Source organism: Pleurodeles waltl, chromosome 4_1, assembly GCF_031143425.1.
Source record: "Pleurodeles waltl isolate 20211129_DDA chromosome 4_1, aPleWal1.hap1.20221129, whole genome shotgun sequence".
Taxonomy (NCBI): Eukaryota; Metazoa; Chordata; class Amphibia; order Caudata; family Salamandridae; genus Pleurodeles; species Pleurodeles waltl.
Genome location: NC_090442.1, coordinates 53,989,758 through 54,012,827, shown reverse-complemented (window position 1 = coordinate 54,012,827; position 23,070 = coordinate 53,989,758). Strand labels below are relative to the sequence as shown.

General features: G+C 52.6%; 10 non-coding genes across 10 annotated transcripts; 4 read left to right on the top strand and 6 right to left on the bottom strand.

The window, feature by feature from the left end:
• Nucleotides 1-1,579: 1,579 nt before the first annotated feature.
• TRNAS-CGA (transfer RNA serine (anticodon CGA)) lies at nt 1,580-1,651 on the bottom strand. Its single transcript has one exon. It is a non-coding gene; the product is annotated as a tRNA-Ser (tRNA).
• A 2,171-nt stretch (nt 1,652-3,822) lies between these two features.
• Nucleotides 3,823-3,894, bottom strand: TRNAW-CCA (transfer RNA tryptophan (anticodon CCA)). Its single transcript has one exon. It is a non-coding gene; the product is annotated as a tRNA-Trp (tRNA).
• Nucleotides 3,895-8,168: 4,274 nt separating this feature from the next.
• TRNAG-CCC (transfer RNA glycine (anticodon CCC)) lies at nt 8,169-8,239 on the top strand. The gene has a single exon. It is a non-coding gene; the product is annotated as a tRNA-Gly (tRNA).
• Nucleotides 8,240-10,416: 2,177 nt separating this feature from the next.
• Nucleotides 10,417-10,487, top strand: TRNAG-GCC (transfer RNA glycine (anticodon GCC)). The gene has a single exon. It is a non-coding gene; the product is annotated as a tRNA-Gly (tRNA).
• A 396-nt stretch (nt 10,488-10,883) lies between these two features.
• TRNAN-GUU (transfer RNA asparagine (anticodon GUU)) lies at nt 10,884-10,957 on the bottom strand. The gene has a single exon. It is a non-coding gene; the product is annotated as a tRNA-Asn (tRNA).
• Nucleotides 10,958-12,802: 1,845 nt separating this feature from the next.
• On the bottom strand, nt 12,803-12,874 carry TRNAW-CCA (transfer RNA tryptophan (anticodon CCA)). Its single transcript has one exon. It is a non-coding gene; the product is annotated as a tRNA-Trp (tRNA).
• Nucleotides 12,875-15,044: 2,170 nt separating this feature from the next.
• TRNAW-CCA (transfer RNA tryptophan (anticodon CCA)) lies at nt 15,045-15,116 on the bottom strand. The gene has a single exon. It is a non-coding gene; the product is annotated as a tRNA-Trp (tRNA).
• A 4,274-nt stretch (nt 15,117-19,390) lies between these two features.
• On the top strand, nt 19,391-19,461 carry TRNAG-CCC (transfer RNA glycine (anticodon CCC)). Its single transcript has one exon. It is a non-coding gene; the product is annotated as a tRNA-Gly (tRNA).
• Nucleotides 19,462-21,638: 2,177 nt separating this feature from the next.
• TRNAG-GCC (transfer RNA glycine (anticodon GCC)) lies at nt 21,639-21,709 on the top strand. Its single transcript has one exon. It is a non-coding gene; the product is annotated as a tRNA-Gly (tRNA).
• Nucleotides 21,710-22,105: 396 nt separating this feature from the next.
• TRNAN-GUU (transfer RNA asparagine (anticodon GUU)) lies at nt 22,106-22,179 on the bottom strand. Its single transcript has one exon. It is a non-coding gene; the product is annotated as a tRNA-Asn (tRNA).
• Between the last annotated feature and the right edge of the window lie 891 nt (nt 22,180-23,070).

The following is a 23,070-nucleotide window of genomic DNA, read 5'->3' as shown; positions in this document are numbered from 1 at the left end:
TTGTGGAGATACAACTCTCAGACTAGAGGGAGCAGGCGGGAAGTGGGTGAGACTCACACAGGGTGGGTGGGGCAGTTAAAGGATGTTATCTAATATTGTAATCGAGGAGTTGGGTTTTTTGTGCACTACACTTTAACCAGCGATTCTTTCTAAAAGGAAATCCCAGGGCAGTACCCGCAATGAGTGGCATCCCCACACCCGAGGTTGCATTGTGGTAGCTGTTCCCTGAGCCCCCAGCCCCTGTCCCCATGTCGCCCTTTCTCCTCGTGTAACTCACCTCAGGTTCGGTGGCTCTGATACTTGCTGCTTCTGCGCGATCATCCCCATGATCTGGGCCTTTGTACGAAATGTCATGTAAGATGACTTTATTCAGCACAGCGTTTGTCATTTGCTTGGTTGTCCTGTCACTGTTGGATGTTTTCTTGCGCAGACTACTGTCTAATGGTGGGAAGGCCACGAGACATGTGACTTTTCTCTTTCCTTGTTAGCATAGTTTCCTGCCACTGTTTTGGTGTGCTGCCAGCCTGTGAGACACGTGTCTTGCCCATCTCAGCTCCACTGTGGCATGTTAGATATGTCTTTGAGCAGAGTCCCGGTCCCAGAGCTGCTGCCTTCTCTGCACTCTGGCTTGTAAGACTGCAGGCAAAGGCCCTCCCTGGCCCCTCAGCCAGATAGATACATTTACCTGCAGGGCTCAGCTTTGGTGAAAGATATTGGCGAGAGAGAGGAAAGGGGACGGCCCGTGGTGCACCCCCTATTTTGCATAGAACCACAGCCTCCTGGGAGGGGAGAGACATGAGGGTTCTCAGGGAAAGCCCTCCCAGGAGTGTTGAAGGGCAGGACGTGAAACACAGCAATCCCGGAATGGCCTGGTCTAAGATGCCTGTGCAATAGGCCTGGCCCTAGGCTTCCGGGGCTCTTCCTCGGCAGAGGCCCCAGTGGTATGAGCCCAACCAGGGCTGTTCCCGACCAGGGCTGTAGGGCGCGTTGGGAGCGCGTTAGGGATGCGAAAGAGGGCGCAGGGCGCAGAACTCTGCCCGTTTCTCCCCAGGATTTTGGGGAGGACAGGGAATCTGGCCAGGTCAGTGACTAGGCTTTCCCAGAAGGAAAGTCCAGTGACAGTGGCATGTTGTGAAACACAAGATTGCTGGTGGTCTGGAGGGTGCTTTCTGTCAGCCACTTTTCCCGGGAGCAGCCAGAGAGCAGGCTGATGTCGTGCTCTGTCAAGCACAACACTGGCCCCAAACCACTGTCCTTAGCAAAAGCAGAAACATTCATAGTTTCAGTCTCCTGCATCTGATTCCTGCCATCAGCATGTGAACGTTTGGCAGTCCAAGGCTTGCCATGCAAACTTTGTTCATAGGTGTCCCATGCGAATGCATGGGCCTCATCACTACTGTCTATGGCAGGGCTCTCTGCTCAGCCTATGTAAGTGAAGCATTGGTGTTTCAGTGGTAGAATTCTCGCCTGCCACGCGGGAGGCCCGGGTTCGATTCCCGGCCAATGCAAAGCGCCCTTCTTTTGGCTTTGCTTTAGAAGTCAGAGATATAGACTTGGTGGGGCAAAAAATGTCAAAGAGTGACCCCGACGTGATTTGAACACGCAACCTTCTGATCTCGAGTCAGACGCGCTACCGTTGCACCACGAGGTCCCTGTGCATGCAGTTGTCAGCCCCGGATCAAGAAATGCTTCTGTGCCTTTTATTGGCCCTCAGTACGCCTGTGGTTAAAGTAGAAGGCTTGGTGGCCCGTTTCCAGTCCTATTGGTGGAAATGACTAGAGGTGAAGAGATGAGAGAAGATAGAAATGTTGAGCTAGAGCATGTCACGCAGGCAAAGCGAGAGCTCTAAGAGCAAAGCCAGACAGCTGTGTTTTAATTCAGGACTTGATGTAGGCAAAAGCATACGTCCCTGGGTGGGCTTGAACCACCAACCTTTCGGTTAACAGCCAAACGCACTAACCGATTGCGCCACAGAGACCAACCAACGCAGTGAGCGTGTTGGGACTCAATATATGTTTTTACCTTTGTGCTCCTGCCTGCAGCTCTAAGGTCCTGGCATAAGACAGGTAGGCTTAGACGCCATTGTGACATGTCTTACTTCTCTTAGAAGAAGGTTCTGAGTTGCCAGGCAGCTTATCTTCTGCCGGGCACACTTTCCTTTGCAGGCTTTCAGGTTGTGAATCCAGCACTGCTTAGGTGTCCATGTCAGACATGAGCAGCTCATTGAGCCCCACTGTGTGTTTTTTGTGGAGATACAACTCTCAGACTAGAGGGAGCAGGCGGGAAGTGGGTGAGACTCACACAGGGTGGGTGGGGCAGTTAAAGGATGTTATCTAATAGTGTAATCGAGGAGTTGGGTTTTTTGTGCACTACACTTTAACCAGCGATTCTTTCTAAAAGGAAATCCCAGGGCAGTACCCGCAATGAGTGGCATCCCCACACCCGAGGTTGCATTGTGGTAGCTGTTCCCTGAGCCCCTAGCCCCTGTCCCCATGTCGCCCTTTCTCCTCGTGTAACTCACCTCAGGTTCGGTGGCTCTGATACTTGCTGCTTCTGCGCGATCATCCCCATGATCTGGGCCTTTGTACGAAATGTCATGTAAGATGACTTTATTCAGCACAGCGTTTGTCATTTGCTTGGTTGTCCTGTCACTGTTGGATGTTTTCTTGCGCAGACTACTGTCTAATGGTGGGAAGGCCACGAGACACGTGACTTTTCTCTTTCCTTGTTAGCATAGTTTCCTGCCACTGTCTTGTTGTGCTGCCTGCCTGTGAGACACGTGTCTTGCCCATCTCAGCTCCACTGTGGCATGTTAGATATGTCTTTGAGCAGAGTCCCGGTCCCAGAGCTGCTGCCTTCTCTGCACTCTGGCTTGTAAGACTGCAGGCAAAGGCCCTCCCTGGCCCCTCAGCCAGATAGATACATTTACCTGCAGGGCTCAGCTTTGGTGAAAGATATTGGCGAGAGAGAGGAAAGGGGACGGCCATGGTGCACCCCCTATTTTGCATAGAACCACAGCCTCCTGGGAGGGCAGAGACATGAGGGTTCTCAGGGAAAGCCCTCCCAGGAGTGTTGAAGGGCAGGACGTGAAACACAGCAATCCCGGAATGGCCTGGTCTAAGATGCCTGTGCAATAGGCCTGGCCCTAGGCTTCCGGGGCTCTTCCTCGGCAGAGGCCCCAGTGGTATGAGCCCGACCAGGGCTGTGCCCGACCAGGGCTGTAGGGCGCGTTGGGAGCGCGGTAGGGACGCGAAAGAGGGCGCAGGGCGCAGAACTCTGCCCGTTTCTCCCCAGGATTTTGGGGAGGACAGGGAATCTGGCCAGGTCAGTGACTAGGCTGTCCCAGAAGGAAAGTCCAGTGACAGTGGCATGTTGTGAAACACAAGATTGCTGGTGGTCTGGAGGGTGCTTTCTGGCAGCCACTTCTCCCGGGAGCAGCCAGAGAGCAGGCTGATGTTGTGCTCTGTCAAGCACAACACTGGCCCCAAACCACTGTCCTTAGCAAAAGCAGAAACATTCATAGTTTCAGTCTCCTGCATCTGATTCCTGCCATCAGCATGTGAACGTTTGGCAGTCCAAGGCTTGCCATGCAAACTTTGTTCATAGGTGTCCCATGCGAATGCATGGGCCTCATCACTACTGTCTACGGCAGGGCTCTCTGCTCAGCCTATGTAAGTGAAGCATTGGTGGTTCAGTGGTAGAATTCTCGCCTGCCACGCGTGAGGCCCGGGTTCGGTTCCCGGCCAATGCAAAGCGCCCTTCTTTTGGCTTTGCTTTAGAAGTCAGAGATATAGACTTGGTGGGGAAAAAAATGTCAAAGAGTGACCCCGACGTGATTTGAACACGCAACCTTCTGATCTGGAGTCAGACGCGCTACCGTTGCGCCACGAGGTCCCTGTGCATGCAGTTTTCAGCCCCGGATCAAGAAATGCTTCTGTGCCTTTTATTGGCCCTCAGTACGCCTGTGGTTAAAGTAGAAGGCTTGGTGGCCCGTTTCCAGTCCTATTGGTGGAAATGACTAGAGGTGAAGAGATGAGAGAAGATAGAAATGTTGAGATAGAGCATGTCACGCAGGCAAAGCGAGAGCTCTAAGAGCAAAGCCAGACAGCTGTGTTTTAATTCAGGACTTGATGTAGGCAAAAGCATACGTCTCTGGGTGGGCTTGAACCACCAACCTTTCGGTTAACAGCTGAACGCGCTAATCGATTGCGCCACAGAGACCAACCACTGCAGTGAGCGTGTTGGGACTCAATATATGTTTTTACCTTTGTGCTCCTGCCTGCAGCTCTAAGGTCCTGGCATAAGACAGGTAGGCTTAGACTCCATTGTGACATGTCTTACTTCTCTTAGAAGAAGGTTCTGAGTTGCCAGGCAGCTTATCTTCTGCCGGGCACACTTTCCTTTGCAGGCTTTCAGGTTGTGAATCCAGCACTGCTTAGGTGTCCATGTCAGACATGAGCAGCTCATTGAGCCCCACTGTGTGTTTTTTGTGGAGATACAACTCTCAGACTAGAGGGAGCAGGCGGGAAGTGGGTGAGACTCACACAGGGTGGGTGGGGCAGTTAAAGGATGTTATCTAATAGTGTAATCGAGGAGTTGGGTTTTTTGTGCACTACACTTTAACCAGCGATTCTTTCTAAAAGGAAATCCCAGGGCAGTACCCGCAATGAGTGGCATCCCCACACCCGAGGTTGCATTGTGGTAGCTGTTCCCTGAGCCCCTAGCCCCTGTCCCCATGTCGCCCTTTCTCCTCGTGTAACTCACCTCAGGTTCGGTGGCTCTGATACTTGCTGCTTCTGCGCGATCATCCCCATGATCTGGGCCTTTGTACGAAATGTCATGTAAGATGACTTTATTCAGCACAGCGTTTGTCATTTGCTTGGTTGTCCTGTCACTGTTGGATGTTTTCTTGCGCAGACTACTGTCTAATGGTGGGAAGGCCACGAGACACGTGACTTTTCTCTTTCCTTGTTAGCATAGTTTCCTGCCACTGTCTTGTTGTGCTGCCTGCCTGTGAGACACGGGTCTTGCCCATCTCAGCTCCACTGTGGCATGTTAGATATGTCTTTGAGCAGAGTCCCGGTCCCAGAGCTGCTGCCTTCTCTGCACTCTGGCTTGTAAGACTGCAGGCAAAGGCCCTCCCTGGCCCCTCAGCCAGATAGATACATTTACCTGCAGGGCTCAGCTTTGGTGAAAGATATTGGCGAGAGAGAGGAAAGGGGACGGCCCGTGGTGCACCCCCTATTTTGCATAGAACCACAGCCTCCTGGGAGGGGAGAGACATGAGGGTTCTCAGGGAAAGCCCTCCCAGGAGTGTTGAAGGGCAGGACGTGAAACACAGCAATCCCGGAATGGCCTGGTCTAAGATGCCTGTGCAATAGGCCTGGCCCTAGGCTTCCGGGGCTCTTCCTCGGCAGAGGCCCCAGTGGTATGAGCCCGACCAGGGCTGTGCCCGACCAGGGCTGTAGGGCGCGTTGGGAGCGCGTTAGGGACGCGAAAGAGGGCGCAGGGCGCAGAACTCTGCCCGTTTCTCCCCAGGATTTTGGGGAGGACTGGGAATCTGGCCAGGTCAGTGACTAGGCTTTCCCAGAAGGAAAGTCCAGTGACAGTGGCATGTTGTGAAACACAAGATTGCTGGTGGTCTGGAGGGTGCTTTCTGTCAGCCACTTCTCCCGGGAGCAGCCAGAGAGCAGGCTGATGTCGTGCTCTGTCAAGCACAACACTGGCCCCAAACCACTGTCCTTAGCAAAAGCAGAAACATTCATAGTTTCAGTCTCCTGCATCTGATTCCTGCCATCAGCATGTGAACGTTTGGCAGTCCAAGGCTTGCCATGCAAACTTTGTTCATAGGTGTCCCATGCGAATGCATGGGCCTCATCACTACTGTCTACGGCAGGGCTCTCTGCTCAGCCTATGTAAGTGAAGCATTGGTGGTTCAGTGGTAGAATTCTTGCCTGCCACGCGGGAGGCCCGGGTTCGATTCCCGGCCAATGCAAAGCGCCCTTCTTTTGGCTTTGCTTTAGAAGTCAGAGATATAGACTTGGTACGGAAAAAAATGTCAAAGAGTGACCCTGACGTGATTTGAACACGCAACCTTCTGATCTGGAGTCAGACGAGCTACCGTTGCGCCACGAGGTCCCTGTGCATGCAGTTCTCAGCCCCGGATCAAGAAATGCTTCTGTGCCTTTTATTGGCCCTCAGTACACCTGTGGTTAAAGTAGAAGGCTTGGTGGCCCGTTTCCAGTCCTATTGGTGGAAATGACTAGAGGTGAAGAGATGAGAGAGGATAGAAATGTTGAGATAGAGCATGTCACGCAGGCAAAGCGAGAGCTCTAAGAGCAAAGCCAGACAGCTGTGTTTTAATTCAGGACTTGATGTAGGCAAAAGCATACGTCCCTGGGTGGGCTTGAACCACCAACCTTTCGGTTAACAGCCGAACGCGTTAACCGATTGCGCCACAGAGACCAACCACCGCAGTGAGCGTGTTGGGACTCAATATATGTTTTTACCTTTGTGCTCCTGCCTGCAGCTCTAAGGTCCTGGCATAAGACAGGTAGGCTTAGACTCCATTGTGACATGTCTTACTTCTCTTAGAAGAAGGTTCTGAGTTGCCAGGCAGCTTATCTTCTGCCGGGCACACTTTCCTTTGCAGGCTTTCAGGTTGTGAATCCAGCACTGCTTAGGTGTCCATGTCAGACATGAGCAGCTCATTGAGCCCCACTGTGTGTTTTTTGTGGAGATACAACTCTCAGACAAGAGGGAGCAGGCGGGAAGTGGGTGAGACTCACACAGGGTGGGTGGGGCAGTTAAAGGATGTTATCTAATAGTGTAATCGAGGAGTTGGGTTTTTTGTGCACTACACTTTAACCAGCGATTCTTTCTAAAAGGAAATCCCAGGGCAGTACCCGCAATGAGTGGCATCCCCACACCCGAGGTTGCATTGTGGTAGCTGTTCCCTGAGCCCCTAGCCCCTGTCCCCATGTCGCCCTTTCTCCTCGTGTAACTCACCTCAGGTTCGGTGGCTCTGATACTTGCTGCTTCTGCGCGATCATCCCCATGATCTGGGCCTTTGTACGAAATGTCATGTAAGATGACTTTATTCAGCACGGCGTTTGTCATTTGCTTGGTTGTCCTGTCACTGTTGGATGTTTTCTTGCGCAGACTACTGTCTAATGGTGGGAAGGCCACGAGACATGTGACTTTTCTCTTTCCTTGTTAGCATAGTTTCCTGCCACTGTCTTGTTGTGCTGCCTGCCTGTGAGACACGTGTCTTGCCCATCTCAGCTCCACTGTGGCATGTTAGATATGTCTTTGAGCAGAGTCCCGGTCCCAGAGCTGCTGCCTTCTCTGCACTCTGGCTTGTAAGACTGCAGGCAAAGGCCCTCCCTGGCCCCTCAGCCAGATAGATACATTTACCTGCAGGGCTCAGCTTTGGTGAAAGATATTGGCGAGAGAGAGGAAAGGGGACGGCCCGTGGTGCACCCCCTATTTTGCATAGAACCACAGCCTCCTGGGTGGGCAGAGACATGAGGGTTCTCAGGGAAAGCCCTCCCAGGAGTGTTGAAGGGCAGGACGTGAAACACAGCAATCCCGGAATGGCCTGGTCTAAGATGCCTGTGCAATAGGCCTGGCCCTAGGCTTCCGGGGCTCTTCCTCGGCAGAGGCCCCAGTGGTATGAGCCCGACCAGGGCTGTGCCCGACCAGGGCTGTAGGGCGCGTTGGGAGCGCGTTAGGGACGCGAAAGAGGGCGCAGGGCGCAGAACTCTGCCCGTTTCTCCCCAGGATTTTGGGGAGGACAGGGAATCTGGCCAGGTCAGTGACTAGGCTTTCCCAGAAGGAAAGTCCAGTGACAGTGGCATGTTGTGAAACACAAGATTGCTGGTGGTCTGGAGGGTGCTTTCTGTCAGCCACTTCTCCCGGGAGCAGCCAGAGAGCAGGCTGATGTCGTGCTCTGTCAAGCACAACACTGGCCCCAAACCACTGTCCTTAGCAAAAGCAGAAACATTCATAGTTTCAGTCTCCTGCATCTGATTCCTGCCATCAGCATGTGAACGTTTGGAAGTCCAAGGCTTGCCATGCAAACTTTGTTCATAGGTGTCCCATGCGAATGCATGGGCCTCATCACTACTGTCTACGGCAGGGCTCTCTGCTCAGCCTATGTAAGTGAAGCATTGGTGGTTCAGTGGTAGAATTCTCGCCTCCCACGCGGGAGGCCCGGGTTCGATTCCCGGCCAATGCAAAGCGCCCTTCTTTTGGCTTTGCTTTAGAAGTCAGAGATATAGACTTGGTGGGGAAAAAAAATGTCAAAGAGTGACCCCGACGTGATTTGAACACGCAACCTTCTGATCTGGAGTCAGACGCGCTACCGTTGCACCACGAGGTCCCTGTGCATGCAGTTCTCAGCCCCGGATCAAGAAATGCTTCTGTGCCTTTTATTGGCCCTCAGTACGCCTGTGGTTAAAGTAGAAGGCTTGGTGGCCCGTTTCCAGTCCTATTGGTGGAAATGACTAGAGGTGAAGAGATGAGAGAAGATAGAAATGTTGAGATAGAGCATGTCACGCAGGCAAAGCGAGAGCTCTAAGAGCAAAGCCAGACAGCTGTGTTTTAATTCAGGACTTGATGTAGGCAAAAGCATACGTCCCTGGGTGGGCTTGAACCACCAACCTTTCGGTTAACAGCCTAACGCGCTAACCGATTGCACCACAGAGACCAACCACCGCAGTGAGCGTGTTGGGACTCAATATATGTTTTTACCTTTGTGCTCCTGCCTGCAGCTCTAAGGTCCTGGCATAAGACAGGTAGGCTTAGACTCCATTGTGACATGTCTTACTTCTCTTAGAAGAAGGTTCTGAGTTGCCAGGCAGCTTATCTTCTGCCGGGCACACTTTCCTTTGCAGGCTTTCAGGTTGTGAATCCAGCACTGCTTAGGTGTCCATGTCAGACATGAGCAGCTCATTGAGCCCCACTGTGTGTTTTTTGTGGAGATACAACTCTCAGACTAGAGGGAGCAGGCGGGAAGTGGGTGAGACTCACACAGGGTGGGTGGGGCAGTTAAAGGATGTTATCTAATAGTGTAATCGAGGAGTTGGGTTTTTTGTGCACTACACTTTAACCAGCGATTCTTTCTAAAAGGAAATCCCAGGGCAGTACCCGCAATGAGTGGCATCCCCACACCCGAGGTTGCATTGTGGTAGCTGTTCCCTGAGCCCCTAGCCCCTGTCCCCATGTCGCCCTTTCTCCTCGTGTAACTCACCCCAGGTTCGGTGGCTCTGGTACTTGCTGCTTCTGCTGCGCGATCATCCCCATGATCTGGGCCTTTGTACGAAATGTCATGTAAGATGACTTTATTCAGCACGGCGTTTGTCATTTGCTTGGTTGTCCTGTCACTGTTGGATGTTTTCTTGCGCAGACTACTGTCTAATGGTGGGAAGGCCACGAGACACGTGACTTTTCTCTTTCCTTGTTAGCATAGTTTCCTTCCACTGTCTTGTTGTGCTGCCTGCCTGTGAGACACGTGTCTTGCCCATCTCAGCTCCACTGTGGCATGTTAGATATGTCTTTGAGCAGAGTCCCGGTCCCAGAGCTGCTGCCTTCTCTGCACTCTGGCTTGTAAGACTGCAGGCAAAGGACCTCCCTGGCCCCTCAGCCAGATAGATACATTTACCTGCAGGGCTCAGCTTTGGTGAAAGATATTGGCGAGAGAGAGGAAAGGGGACGGCCCGTGGTGCACCCCCTATTTTGCATAGAACCACAGCCTCCTGGGAGGGCAGAGACATGAGGGTTCTCAGGGAAAGCCCTCCCAGGAGTGTTGAAGGGCAGGACGTGAAACACAGCAATCCCGGAATGGCCTGGTCTAAGATGCCTGTGCAATAGGCCTGGCCCTAGGCTTCCGGGGCTCTTCCTCGGCAGAGGCCCCAGTGGTATGAGCCCGACCAGGGCTGTGCCCGACCAGGGCTGTAGGGCGCGTTGGGAGCGCGTTAGGGACGCGAAAGAGGGCGCAGGGCGCAGAACTCTGCCCGTTTCTCCCCAGGATTTTGGGGAGGACAGGGAATCTGGCCAGGTCAGTGACTAGGCTTTCCCAGAAGGAAAGTCCAGTGACAGTGGCATGTTGTGAAACACAAGATTGCTGGTGGTCTGGAGGGTGCTTTCTGTCAGCCACTTCTCCCGGGAGCAGCCAGAGAGCAGGCTGATGTCGTGCTCTGTCAAGCACAACACTGGCCCCAAACCACTGTCCTTAGCAAAAGCAGAAACATTCATAGTTTCAGTCTCCTGCATCTGATTCCTGCCATCAGCATGTGAACGTTTGGCAGTCCAAGGCTTGCCATGCAAACTTTGTTCATAGGTGTCCCATGCGAATGCATGGGCCTCATCACTACTGTCTACGGCAGGGCTCTCTGCTCAGCCTATGTAAGTGAAGCATTGGTGGTTCAGTGGTAGAATTCTCGCCTGCCACGCGGGAGGCCCGGGTTCGATTCCCGGCCAATGCAAAGCGCCCTTCTTTTGGCTTTGCTTTAGAAGTCAGAGATATAGACTTGGTGGTGAAAAAAATGTCAAAGAGTGACCCCGACGTGATTTGAACACGCAACCTTCGGATCTGGAGTCAGACGCGCTACCGTTGCGCCACGAGGTCCCTGTGCATGCAGTTCTCAGCCCCGGATCAAGAAATGCTTCTGTGCCTTTTATTGGCCCTCAGTACGCCTGTGGTTAAAGTAGAAGGCTTGGTGGCCCGTTTCCAGTCCTATTGGTGGAAATGACTAGAGGTGAAGAGATGAGAGAAGATAGAAATGTTGAGATAGAGCATGTCACGCAGGCAAAGCGAGAGCTCTAAGAGCAAAGCCAGACAGCTGTGTTTTAATTCAGGACTTGATGTAGGCAAAAGCATACGTCCCTGGGTGGGCTTGAACCACCAACCTTTCGGTTAACAGCCGAACGCGCTAACCGATTGCGCCACAGAGACCAACCACCGCAGTGAGCGTGTTGGGACTCAATATATGTTTTTACCTTTGTGCTCCTGCCTGCAGCTCTAAGGTCCTGGCATAAGACAGGTAGGCTTCGACTCCATTGTGACATGTCTTACTTCTCTTAGAAGAAGGTTCTGAGTTGCCAGGCAGCTTATCTTCTGCCGGGCACACTTTCCTTTGCAGGCTTTCAGGTTGTGAATCCAGCACTGCTTAGGTGTCCATGTCAGACATGAGCAGCTCATTGAGCCCCACTGTGTGTTTTTTGTGGAGATACAACTCTCAGACTAGAGGGAGCAGGCGGGAAGTGGGTGAGACTCACACAGGGTGGGTGGGGCAGTTAAAGGATGTTATCTAATAGTGTAATCGAGGAGTTGGGTTTTTTGTGCACTACACTTTAACCAGCGATTCTTTCTAAAAGGAAATCCCAGGGCAGTACCCGCAATGAGTGGCATCCCCACACCCGAGGTTGCATTGTGGTAGCTGTTCCCTGAGCCCCTAGCCCCTGTCCCCATGTCGCCCTTTCTCCTCGTGTAACTCACCTCAGGTTCGGTGGCTCTGATACTTGCTGCTTCTGCGCGATCATCCCCATGATCTGGGCCTTTGTACGAAATGTCATGTAAGATGACTTTATTCAGCACGGCGTTTGTCATTTGCTTGGTTGTCCTGTCACTGTTGGATGTTTTCTTGCGCAGACTACTGTCTAATGGTGGGAAGGCCACGAGACACGTGACTTTTCTCTTTCCTTGTTAGCATAGTTTCCTGCCACTGTCTTGTTGTGCTGCCTGCCTGTGAGACACGTGTCTTGCCCATCTCAGCTCCACTGTGGCATGTTAGATATGTCTTTGAGCAGAGTCCCGGTCCCAGAGCTGCTGCCTTCTCTGCACTCTGGCTTGTAAGACTGCAGGCAAAGGCCCTCCCTGGCCCCTCAGCCAGATAGATACATTTACCTGCAGGGCTCAGCTTTGGTGAAAGATATTGGCGAGAGAGAGGAAAGGGGACGGCCCGTGGTGCACCCCCTATTTTGCATAGAACCACAGCCTCCTGGGAGGGCAGAGACATGAGGGTTCTCAAGGAAAGCCCTCCCAGGAGTGTTGAAGGGCAGGACGTGAAACACAGCAATCCCGGAATGGCCTGGTCTAAGATGCCTGTGCAATAGGCCTGGCCCTAGGCTTCCGGGGCTCTTCCTCGGCAGATGCCCCAGTGGTATGAGCCCGACCAGGGCTGTGCCCGACCAGGGCTGTAGGGCGCGTTGGGAGCGCGTTAGGGACGCGAAAGAGGGCGCAGGGCGCAGAACTCTGCCCGTTTCTCCCCAGGATTTTGGGGAGGACTGGGAATCTGGCCAGGTCAGTGACTAGGCTTTCCCAGAAGGAAAGTCCAGTGACAGTGGCATGTTGTGAAACACAAGATTGCTGGTGGTCTGGAGGGTGCTTTCTGTCAGCCACTTCTCCCGGGAGCAGCCAGAGAGCAGTCTGATGTCGTGCTCTGTCAAGCACAACACTGGCCCCAAACCACTGTCCTTAGCAAAAGCAGAAACATTCATAGTTTCAGTCTCCTGCATCTGATTCCTGCCATCAGCATGTGAACGTTTGGCAGTCCAAGGCTTGCCATGCAAACTTTGTTCATAGGTGTCCCATGCGAATGCATGGGCCTCATCACTACTGTCTACGGCAGGGCTCTCTGCTCAGCCTATGTAAGTGAAGCATTGGTGGTTCAGTGGTAGAATTCTCGCCTGCCACGTGGGAGGCCCGGGTTCGATTCCCGGCCAATGCAAAGCGCCCTTCTTTTGGCTTTGCTTTAGAAGTCAGAGATATAGGCTTGGTGGGGAAAAAAATGTCAAAGAGTGACCCCGACGTGATTTGAACACGCAACCTTCTGATCTGGAGTCAGACGCGCTACCGTTGCGCCACGAGGTCCCTGTGCATGTAGTTCTCAGCCCCGGATCAAGAAATGCTTCTGTGCCTTTTATTGGCCCTCAGTACGCCTGTGGTTAAAGTAGAAGGCTTGGTGGGCCGTTTCCAGTCCTATTGGTGGAAATGACTAGAGGTGAAGAGATGAGAGAAGATAGAAATGTTGAGATAGAGCATGTCACCAGGCAAAGCGAGAGCTCTAAGAGCAAAGCCAGACAGCTGTGTTTTAATTCAGGACTTGATGTAGGCAAAAGCATACGTCCCTGGGTGGGCTTGAACCACCAACCTTTCGGTTAACAGCCAAACGCACTAACCGATTGCGCCACAGAGACCAACCAACGCAGTGAGCGTGTTGGGACTCAATATATGTTTTTACCTTTGTGCTCCTGCCTGCAGCTCTAAGGTCCTGGCATAAGACAGGTAGGCTTAGACGCCATTGTGACATGTCTTACTTCTCTTAGAAGAAGGTTCTGAGTTGCCAGGCAGCTTATCTTCTGCCGGGCACACTTTCCTTTGCAGGCTTTCAGGTTGTGAATCCAGCACTGCTTAGGTGTCCATGTCAGACATGAGCAGCTCATTGAGCCCCACTGTGTGTTTTTTGTGGAGATACAACTCTCAGACTAGAGGGAGCAGGCGGGAAGTGGGTGAGACTCACACAGGGTGGGTGGGGCAGTTAAAGGATGTTATCTAATAGTGTAATCGAGGAGTTGGGTTTTTTGTGCACTACACTTTAACCAGCGATTCTTTCTAAAAGGAAATCCCAGGGCAGTACCTGCAATGAGTGGCATCCCCACACCCGAGGTTGCATTGTGGTAGCTGTTCCCTGAGCCCCTAGCCCCTGTCCCCATGTCGCCCTTTCTCCTCGTGTAACTCACCTCAGGTTCGGTGGCTCTGATACTTGCTGCTTCTGCGCGATCATCCCCATGATCTGGGCCTTTGTACGAAATGTCATGTAAGATGACTTTATTCAGCACAGCGTTTGTCATTTGCTTGGTTGTCCTGTCACTGTTGGATGTTTTCTTGCGCAGACTACTGTCTAATGGTGGGAAGGCCACGAGACACGTGACTTTTCTCTTTCCTTGTTAGCATAGTTTCCTGCCACTGTCTTGTTGTGCTGCCTGCCTGTGAGACACGTGTCTTGCCCATCTCAGCTCCACTGTGGCATGTTAGATATGTCTTTGAGCAGAGTCCCGGTCCCAGAGCTGCTGCCTTCTCTGCACTCTGGCTTGTAAGACTGCAGGCAAAGGCCCTCCCTGGCCCCTCAGCCAGATAGATACATTTACCTGCAGGGCTCAGCTTTGGTGAAAGATATTGGCGAGAGAGAGGAAAGGGGACGGCCATGGTGCACCCCCTATTTTGCATAGAACCACAGCCTCCTGGGAGGGCAGAGACATGAGGGTTCTCAGGGAAAGCCCTCCCAGGAGTGTTGAAGGGCAGGACGTGAAACACAGCAATCCCGGAATGGCCTGGTCTAAGATGCCTGTGCAATAGGCCTGGCCCTAGGCTTCCGGGGCTCTTCCTCGGCAGAGGCCCCAGTGGTATGAGCCCGACCAGGGCTGTGCCCGACCAGGGCTGTAGGGCGCGTTGGGAGCGCGGTAGGGACGCGAAAGAGGGCGCAGGGCGCAGAACTCTGCCCGTTTCTCCCCAGGATTTTGGGGAGGACAGGGAATCTGGCCAGGTCAGTGACTAGGCTGTCCCAGAAGGAAAGTCCAGTGACAGTGGCATGTTGTGAAACACAAGATTGCTGGTGGTCTGGAGGGTGCTTTCTGGCAGCCACTTCTCCCGGGAGCAGCCAGAGAGCAGGCTGATGTTGTGCTCTGTCAAGCACAACACTGGCCCCAAACCACTGTCCTTAGCAAAAGCAGAAACATTCATAGTTTCAGTCTCCTGCATCTGATTCCTGCCATCAGCATGTGAACGTTTGGCAGTCCAAGGCTTGCCATGCAAACTTTGTTCATAGGTGTCCCATGCGAATGCATGGGCCTCATCACTACTGTCTACGGCAGGGCTCTCTGCTCAGCCTATGTAAGTGAAGCATTGGTGGTTCAGTGGTAGAATTCTCGCCTGCCACGCGTGAGGCCCGGGTTCGGTTCCCGGCCAATGCAAAGCGCCCTTCTTTTGGCTTTGCTTTAGAAGTCAGAGATATAGACTTGGTGGGGAAAAAAATGTCAAAGAGTGACCCCGACGTGATTTGAACACGCAACCTTCTGATCTGGAGTCAGACGCGCTACCGTTGCGCCACGAGGTCCCTGTGCATGCAGTTTTCAGCCCCGGATCAAGAAATGCTTCTGTGCCTTTTATTGGCCCTCAGTACGCCTGTGGTTAAAGTAGAAGGCTTGGTGGCCCGTTTCCAGTCCTATTGGTGGAAATGACTAGAGGTGAAGAGATGAGAGAAGATAGAAATGTTGAGATAGAGCATGTCACGCAGGCAAAGCGAGAGCTCTAAGAGCAAAGCCAGACAGCTGTGTTTTAATTCAGGACTTGATGTAGGCAAAAGCATACGTCTCTGGGTGGGCTTGAACCACCAACCTTTCGGTTAACAGCTGAACGCGCTAATCGATTGCGCCACAGAGACCAACCACTGCAGTGAGCGTGTTGGGACTCAATATATGTTTTTACCTTTGTGCTCCTGCCTGCAGCTCTAAGGTCCTGGCATAAGACAGGTAGGCTTAGACTCCATTGTGACATGTCTTACTTCTCTTAGAAGAAGGTTCTGAGTTGCCAGGCAGCTTATCTTCTGCCGGGCACACTTTCCTTTGCAGGCTTTCAGGTTGTGAATCCAGCACTGCTTAGGTGTCCATGTCAGACATGAGCAGCTCATTGAGCCCCACTGTGTGTTTTTTGTGGAGATACAACTCTCAGACTAGAGGGAGCAGGCGGGAAGTGGGTGAGACTCACACAGGGTGGGTGGGGCAGTTAAAGGATGTTATCTAATAGTGTAATCGAGGAGTTGGGTTTTTTGTGCACTACACTTTAACCAGCGATTCTTTCTAAAAGGAAATCCCAGGGCAGTACCCGCAATGAGTGGCATCCCCACACCCGAGGTTGCATTGTGGTAGCTGTTCCCTGAGCCCCTAGCCCCTGTCCCCATGTCGCCCTTTCTCCTCGTGTAACTCACCTCAGGTTCGGTGGCTCTGATACTTGCTGCTTCTGCGCGATCATCCCCATGATCTGGGCCTTTGTACGAAATGTCATGTAAGATGACTTTATTCAGCACAGCGTTTGTCATTTGCTTGGTTGTCCTGTCACTGTTGGATGTTTTCTTGCGCAGACTACTGTCTAATGGTGGGAAGGCCACGAGACACGTGACTTTTCTCTTTCCTTGTTAGCATAGTTTCCTGCCACTGTCTTGTTGTGCTGCCTGCCTGTGAGACACGGGTCTTGCCCATCTCAGCTCCACTGTGGCATGTTAGATATGTCTTTGAGCAGAGTCCCGGTCCCAGAGCTGCTGCCTTCTCTGCACTCTGGCTTGTAAGACTGCAGGCAAAGGCCCTCCCTGGCCCCTCAGCCAGATAGATACATTTACCTGCAGGGCTCAGCTTTGGTGAAAGATATTGGCGAGAGAGAGGAAAGGGGACGGCCCGTGGTGCACCCCCTATTTTGCATAGAACCACAGCCTCCTGGGAGGGGAGAGACATGAGGGTTCTCAGGGAAAGCCCTCCCAGGAGTGTTGAAGGGCAGGACGTGAAACACAGCAATCCCGGAATGGCCTGGTCTAAGATGCCTGTGCAATAGGCCTGGCCCTAGGCTTCCGGGGCTCTTCCTCGGCAGAGGCCCCAGTGGTATGAGCCCGACCAGGGCTGTGCCCGACCAGGGCTGTAGGGCGCGTTGGGAGCGCGTTAGGGACGCGAAAGAGGGCGCAGGGCGCAGAACTCTGCCCGTTTCTCCCCAGGATTTTGGGGAGGACTGGGAATCTGGCCAGGTCAGTGACTAGGCTTTCCCAGAAGGAAAGTCCAGTGACAGTGGCATGTTGTGAAACACAAGATTGCTGGTGGTCTGGAGGGTGCTTTCTGTCAGCCACTTCTCCCGGGAGCAGCCAGAGAGCAGGCTGATGTCGTGCTCTGTCAAGCACAACACTGGCCCCAAACCACTGTCCTTAGCAAAAGCAGAAACATTCATAGTTTCAGTCTCCTGCATCTGATTCCTGCCATCAGCATGTGAACGTTTGGCAGTCCAAGGCTTGCCATGCAAACTTTGTTCATAGGTGTCCCATGCGAATGCATGGGCCTCATCACTACTGTCTACGGCAGGGCTCTCTGCTCAGCCTATGTAAGTGAAGCATTGGTGGTTCAGTGGTAGAATTCTTGCCTGCCACGCGGGAGGCCCGGGTTCGATTCCCGGCCAATGCAAAGCGCCCTTCTTTTGGCTTTGCTTTAGAAGTCAGAGATATAGACTTGGTACGGAAAAAAATGTCAAAGAGTGACCCTGACGTGATTTGAACACGCAACCTTCTGATCTGGAGTCAGACGAGCTACCGTTGCGCCACGAGGTCCCTGTGCATGCAGTTCTCAGCCCCGGATCAAGAAATGCTTCTGTGCCTTTTATTGGCCCTCAGTACACCTGTGGTTAAAGTAGAAGGCTTGGTGGCCCGTTTCCAGTCCTATTGGTGGAAATGACTAGAGGTGAAGAGATGAGAGAGGATAGAAATGTTGAGATAGAGCATGTCACGCAGGCAAAGCGAGAGCTCTAAGAGCAAAGCCAGACAGCTGTGTTTTAATTCAGGACTTGATGTAGGCAAAAGCATACGTCCCTGGGTGGGCTTGAACCACCAACCTTTCGGTTAACAGCCGAACGCGTTAACCGATTGCGCCACAGAGACCAACCACCGCAGTGAGCGTGTTGGGACTCAATATATGTTTTTACCTTTGTGCTCCTGCCTGCAGCTCTAAGGTCCTGGCATAAGACAGGTAGGCTTAGACTCCATTGTGACATGTCTTACTTCTCTTAGAAGAAGGTTCTGAGTTGCCAGGCAGCTTATCTTCTGCCGGGCACACTTTCCTTTGCAGGCTTTCAGGTTGTGAATCCAGCACTGCTTAGGTGTCCATGTCAGACATGAGCAGCTCATTGAGCCCCACTGTGTGTTTTTTGTGGAGATACAACTCTCAGACAAGAGGGAGCAGGCGGGAAGTGGGTGAGACTCACACAGGGTGGGTGGGGCAGTTAAAGGATGTTATCTAATAGTGTAATCGAGGAGTTGGGTTTTTTGTGCACTACACTTTAACCAGCGATTCTTTCTAAAAGGAAATCCCAGGGCAGTACCCGCAATGAGTGGCATCCCCACACCCGAGGTTGCATTGTGGTAGCTGTTCCCTGAGCCCCTAGCCCCTGTCCCCATGTCGCCCTTTCTCCTCGTGTAACTCACCTCAGGTTCGGTGGCTCTGATACTTGCTGCTTCTGCGCGATCATCCCCATGATCTGGGCCTTTGTACGAAATGTCATGTAAGATGACTTTATTCAGCACGGCGTTTGTCATTTGCTTGGTTGTCCTGTCACTGTTGGATGTTTTCTTGCGCAGACTACTGTCTAATGGTGGGAAGGCCACGAGACATGTGACTTTTCTCTTTCCTTGTTAGCATAGTTTCCTGCCACTGTCTTGTTGTGCTGCCTGCCTGTGAGACACGTGTCTTGCCCATCTCAGCTCCACTGTGGCATGTTAGATATGTCTTTGAGCAGAGTCCCGGTCCCAGAGCTGCTGCCTTCTCTGCACTCTGGCTTGTAAGACTGCAGGCAAAGGCCCTCCCTGGCCCCTCAGCCAGATAGATACATTTACCTGCAGGGCTCAGCTTTGGTGAAAGATATTGGCGAGAGAGAGGAAAGGGGACGGCCCGTGGTGCACCCCCTATTTTGCATAGAACCACAGCCTCCTGGGTGGGCAGAGACATGAGGGTTCTCAGGGAAAGCCCTCCCAGGAGTGTTGAAGGGCAGGACGTGAAACACAGCAATCCCGGAATGGCCTGGTCTAAGATGCCTGTGCAATAGGCCTGGCCCTAGGCTTCCGGGGCTCTTCCTCGGCAGAGGCCCCAGTGGTATGAGCCCGACCAGGGCTGTGCCCGACCAGGGCTGTAGGGCGCGTTGGGAGCGCGTTAGGGACGCGAAAGAGGGCGCAGGGCGCAGAACTCTGCCCGTTTCTCCCCAGGATTTTGGGGAGGACAGGGAATCTGGCCAGGTCAGTGACTAGGCTTTCCCAGAAGGAAAGTCCAGTGACAGTGGCATGTTGTGAAACACAAGATTGCTGGTGGTCTGGAGGGTGCTTTCTGTCAGCCACTTCTCCCGGGAGCAGCCAGAGAGCAGGCTGATGTCGTGCTCTGTCAAGCACAACACTGGCCCCAAACCACTGTCCTTAGCAAAAGCAGAAACATTCATAGTTTCAGTCTCCTGCATCTGATTCCTGCCATCAGCATGTGAACGTTTGGAAGTCCAAGGCTTGCCATGCAAACTTTGTTCATAGGTGTCCCATGCGAATGCATGGGCCTCATCACTACTGTCTACGGCAGGGCTCTCTGCTCAGCCTATGTAAGTGAAGCATTGGTGGTTCAGTGGTAGAATTCTCGCCTCCCACGCGGGAGGCCCGGGTTCGATTCCCGGCCAATGCAAAGCGCCCTTCTTTTGGCTTTGCTTTAGAAGTCAGAGATATAGACTTGGTGGGGAAAAAAAATGTCAAAGAGTGACCCCGACGTGATTTGAACACGCAACCTTCTGATCTGGAGTCAGACGCGCTACCGTTGCACCACGAGGTCCCTGTGCATGCAGTTCTCAGCCCCGGATCAAGAAATGCTTCTGTGCCTTTTATTGGCCCTCAGTACGCCTGTGGTTAAAGTAGAAGGCTTGGTGGCCCGTTTCCAGTCCTATTGGTGGAAATGACTAGAGGTGAAGAGATGAGAGAAGATAGAAATGTTGAGATAGAGCATGTCACGCAGGCAAAGCGAGAGCTCTAAGAGCAAAGCCAGACAGCTGTGTTTTAATTCAGGACTTGATGTAGGCAAAAGCATACGTCCCTGGGTGGGCTTGAACCACCAACCTTTCGGTTAACAGCCTAACGCGCTAACCGATTGCACCACAGAGACCAACCACCGCAGTGAGCGTGTTGGGACTCAATATATGTTTTTACCTTTGTGCTCCTGCCTGCAGCTCTAAGGTCCTGGCATAAGACAGGTAGGCTTAGACTCCATTGTGACATGTCTTACTTCTCTTAGAAGAAGGTTCTGAGTTGCCAGGCAGCTTATCTTCTGCCGGGCACACTTTCCTTTGCAGGCTTTCAGGTTGTGAATCCAGCACTGCTTAGGTGTCCATGTCAGACATGAGCAGCTCATTGAGCCCCACTGTGTGTTTTTTGTGGAGATACAACTCTCAGACTAGAGGGAGCAGGCGGGAAGTGGGTGAGACTCACACAGGGTGGGTGGGGCAGTTAAAGGATGTTATCTAATAGTGTAATCGAGGAGTTGGGTTTTTTGTGCACTACACTTTAACCAGCGATTCTTTCTAAAAGGAAATCCCAGGGCAGTACCCGCAATGAGTGGCATCCCCACACCCGAGGTTGCATTGTGGTAGCTGTTCCCTGAGCCCCTAGCCCCTGTCCCCATGTCGCCCTTTCTCCTCGTGTAACTCACCCCAGGTTCGGTGGCTCTGGTACTTGCTGCTTCTGCTGCGCGATCATCCCCATGATCTGGGCCTTTGTACGAAATGTCATGTAAGATGACTTTATTCAGCACGGCGTTTGTCATTTGCTTGGTTGTCCTGTCACTGTTGGATGTTTTCTTGCGCAGACTACTGTCTAATGGTGGGAAGGCCACGAGACACGTGACTTTTCTCTTTCCTTGTTAGCATAGTTTCCTTCCACTGTCTTGTTGTGCTGCCTGCCTGTGAGACACGTGTCTTGCCCATCTCAGCTCCACTGTGGCATGTTAGATATGTCTTTGAGCAGAGTCCCGGTCCCAGAGCTGCTGCCTTCTCTGCACTCTGGCTTGTAAGACTGCAGGCAAAGGACCTCCCTGGCCCCTCAGCCAGATAGATACATTTACCTGCAGGGCTCAGCTTTGGTGAAAGATATTGGCGAGAGAGAGGAAAGGGGACGGCCCGTGGTGCACCCCCTATTTTGCATAGAACCACAGCCTCCTGGGAGGGCAGAGACATGAGGGTTCTCAGGGAAAGCCCTCCCAGGAGTGTTGAAGGGCAGGACGTGAAACACAGCAATCCCGGAATGGCCTGGTCTAAGATGCCTGTGCAATAGGCCTGGCCCTAGGCTTCCGGGGCTCTTCCTCGGCAGAGGCCCCAGTGGTATGAGCCCGACCAGGGCTGTGCCCGACCAGGGCTGTAGGGCGCGTTGGGAGCGCGTTAGGGACGCGAAAGAGGGCGCAGGGCGCAGAACTCTGCCCGTTTCTCCCCAGGATTTTGGGGAGGACAGGGAATCTGGCCAGGTCAGTGACTAGGCTTTCCCAGAAGGAAAGTCCAGTGACAGTGGCATGTTGTGAAACACAAGATTGCTGGTGGTCTGGAGGGTGCTTTCTGTCAGCCACTTCTCCCGGGAGCAGCCAGAGAGCAGGCTGATGTCGTGCTCTGTCAAGCACAACACTGGCCCCAAACCACTGTCCTTAGCAAAAGCAGAAACATTCATAGTTTCAGTCTCCTGCATCTGATTCCTGCCATCAGCATGTGAACGTTTGGCAGTCCAAGGCTTGCCATGCAAACTTTGTTCATAGGTGTCCCATGCGAATGCATGGGCCTCATCACTACTGTCTACGGCAGGGCTCTCTGCTCAGCCTATGTAAGTGAAGCATTGGTGGTTCAGTGGTAGAATTCTCGCCTGCCACGCGGGAGGCCCGGGTTCGATTCCCGGCCAATGCAAAGCGCCCTTCTTTTGGCTTTGCTTTAGAAGTCAGAGATATAGACTTGGTGGTGAAAAAAATGTCAAAGAGTGACCCCGACGTGATTTGAACACGCAACCTTCGGATCTGGAGTCAGACGCGCTACCGTTGCGCCACGAGGTCCCTGTGCATGCAGTTCTCAGCCCCGGATCAAGAAATGCTTCTGTGCCTTTTATTGGCCCTCAGTACGCCTGTGGTTAAAGTAGAAGGCTTGGTGGCCCGTTTCCAGTCCTATTGGTGGAAATGACTAGAGGTGAAGAGATGAGAGAAGATAGAAATGTTGAGATAGAGCATGTCACGCAGGCAAAGCGAGAGCTCTAAGAGCAAAGCCAGACAGCTGTGTTTTAATTCAGGACTTGATGTAGGCAAAAGCATACGTCCCTGGGTGGGCTTGAACCACCAACCTTTCGGTTAACAGCCGAACGCGCTAACCGATTGCGCCACAGAGACCAACCACCGCAGTGAGCGTGTTGGGACTCAATATATGTTTTTACCTTTGTGCTCCTGCCTGCAGCTCTAAGGTCCTGGCATAAGACAGGTAGGCTTCGACTCCATTGTGACATGTCTTACTTCTCTTAGAAGAAGGTTCTGAGTTGCCAGGCAGCTTATCTTCTGCCGGGCACACTTTCCTTTGCAGGCTTTCAGGTTGTGAATCCAGCACTGCTTAGGTGTCCATGTCAGACATGAGCAGCTCATTGAGCCCCACTGTGTGTTTTTTGTGGAGATACAACTCTCAGACTAGAGGGAGCAGGCGGGAAGTGGGTGAGACTCACACAGGGTGGGTGGGGCAGTTAAAGGATGTTATCTAATAGTGTAATCGAGGAGTTGGGTTTTTTGTGCACTACACTTTAACCAGCGATTCTTTCTAAAAGGAAATCCCAGGGCAGTACCCGCAATGAGTGGCATCCCCACACCCGAGGTTGCATTGTGGTAGCTGTTCCCTGAGCCCCTAGCCCCTGTCCCCATGTCGCCCTTTCTCCTCGTGTAACTCACCTCAGGTTCGGTGGCTCTGATACTTGCTGCTTCTGCGCGATCATCCCCATGATCTGGGCCTTTGTACGAAATGTCATGTAAGATGACTTTATTCAGCACGGCGTTTGTCATTTGCTTGGTTGTCCTGTCACTGTTGGATGTTTTCTTGCGCAGACTACTGTCTAATGGTGGGAAGGCCACGAGACACGTGACTTTTCTCTTTCCTTGTTAGCATAGTTTCCTGCCACTGTCTTGTTGTGCTGCCTGCCTGTGAGACACGTGTCTTGCCCATCTCAGCTCCACTGTGGCATGTTAGATATGTCTTTGAGCAGAGTCCCGGTCCCAGAGCTGCTGCCTTCTCTGCACTCT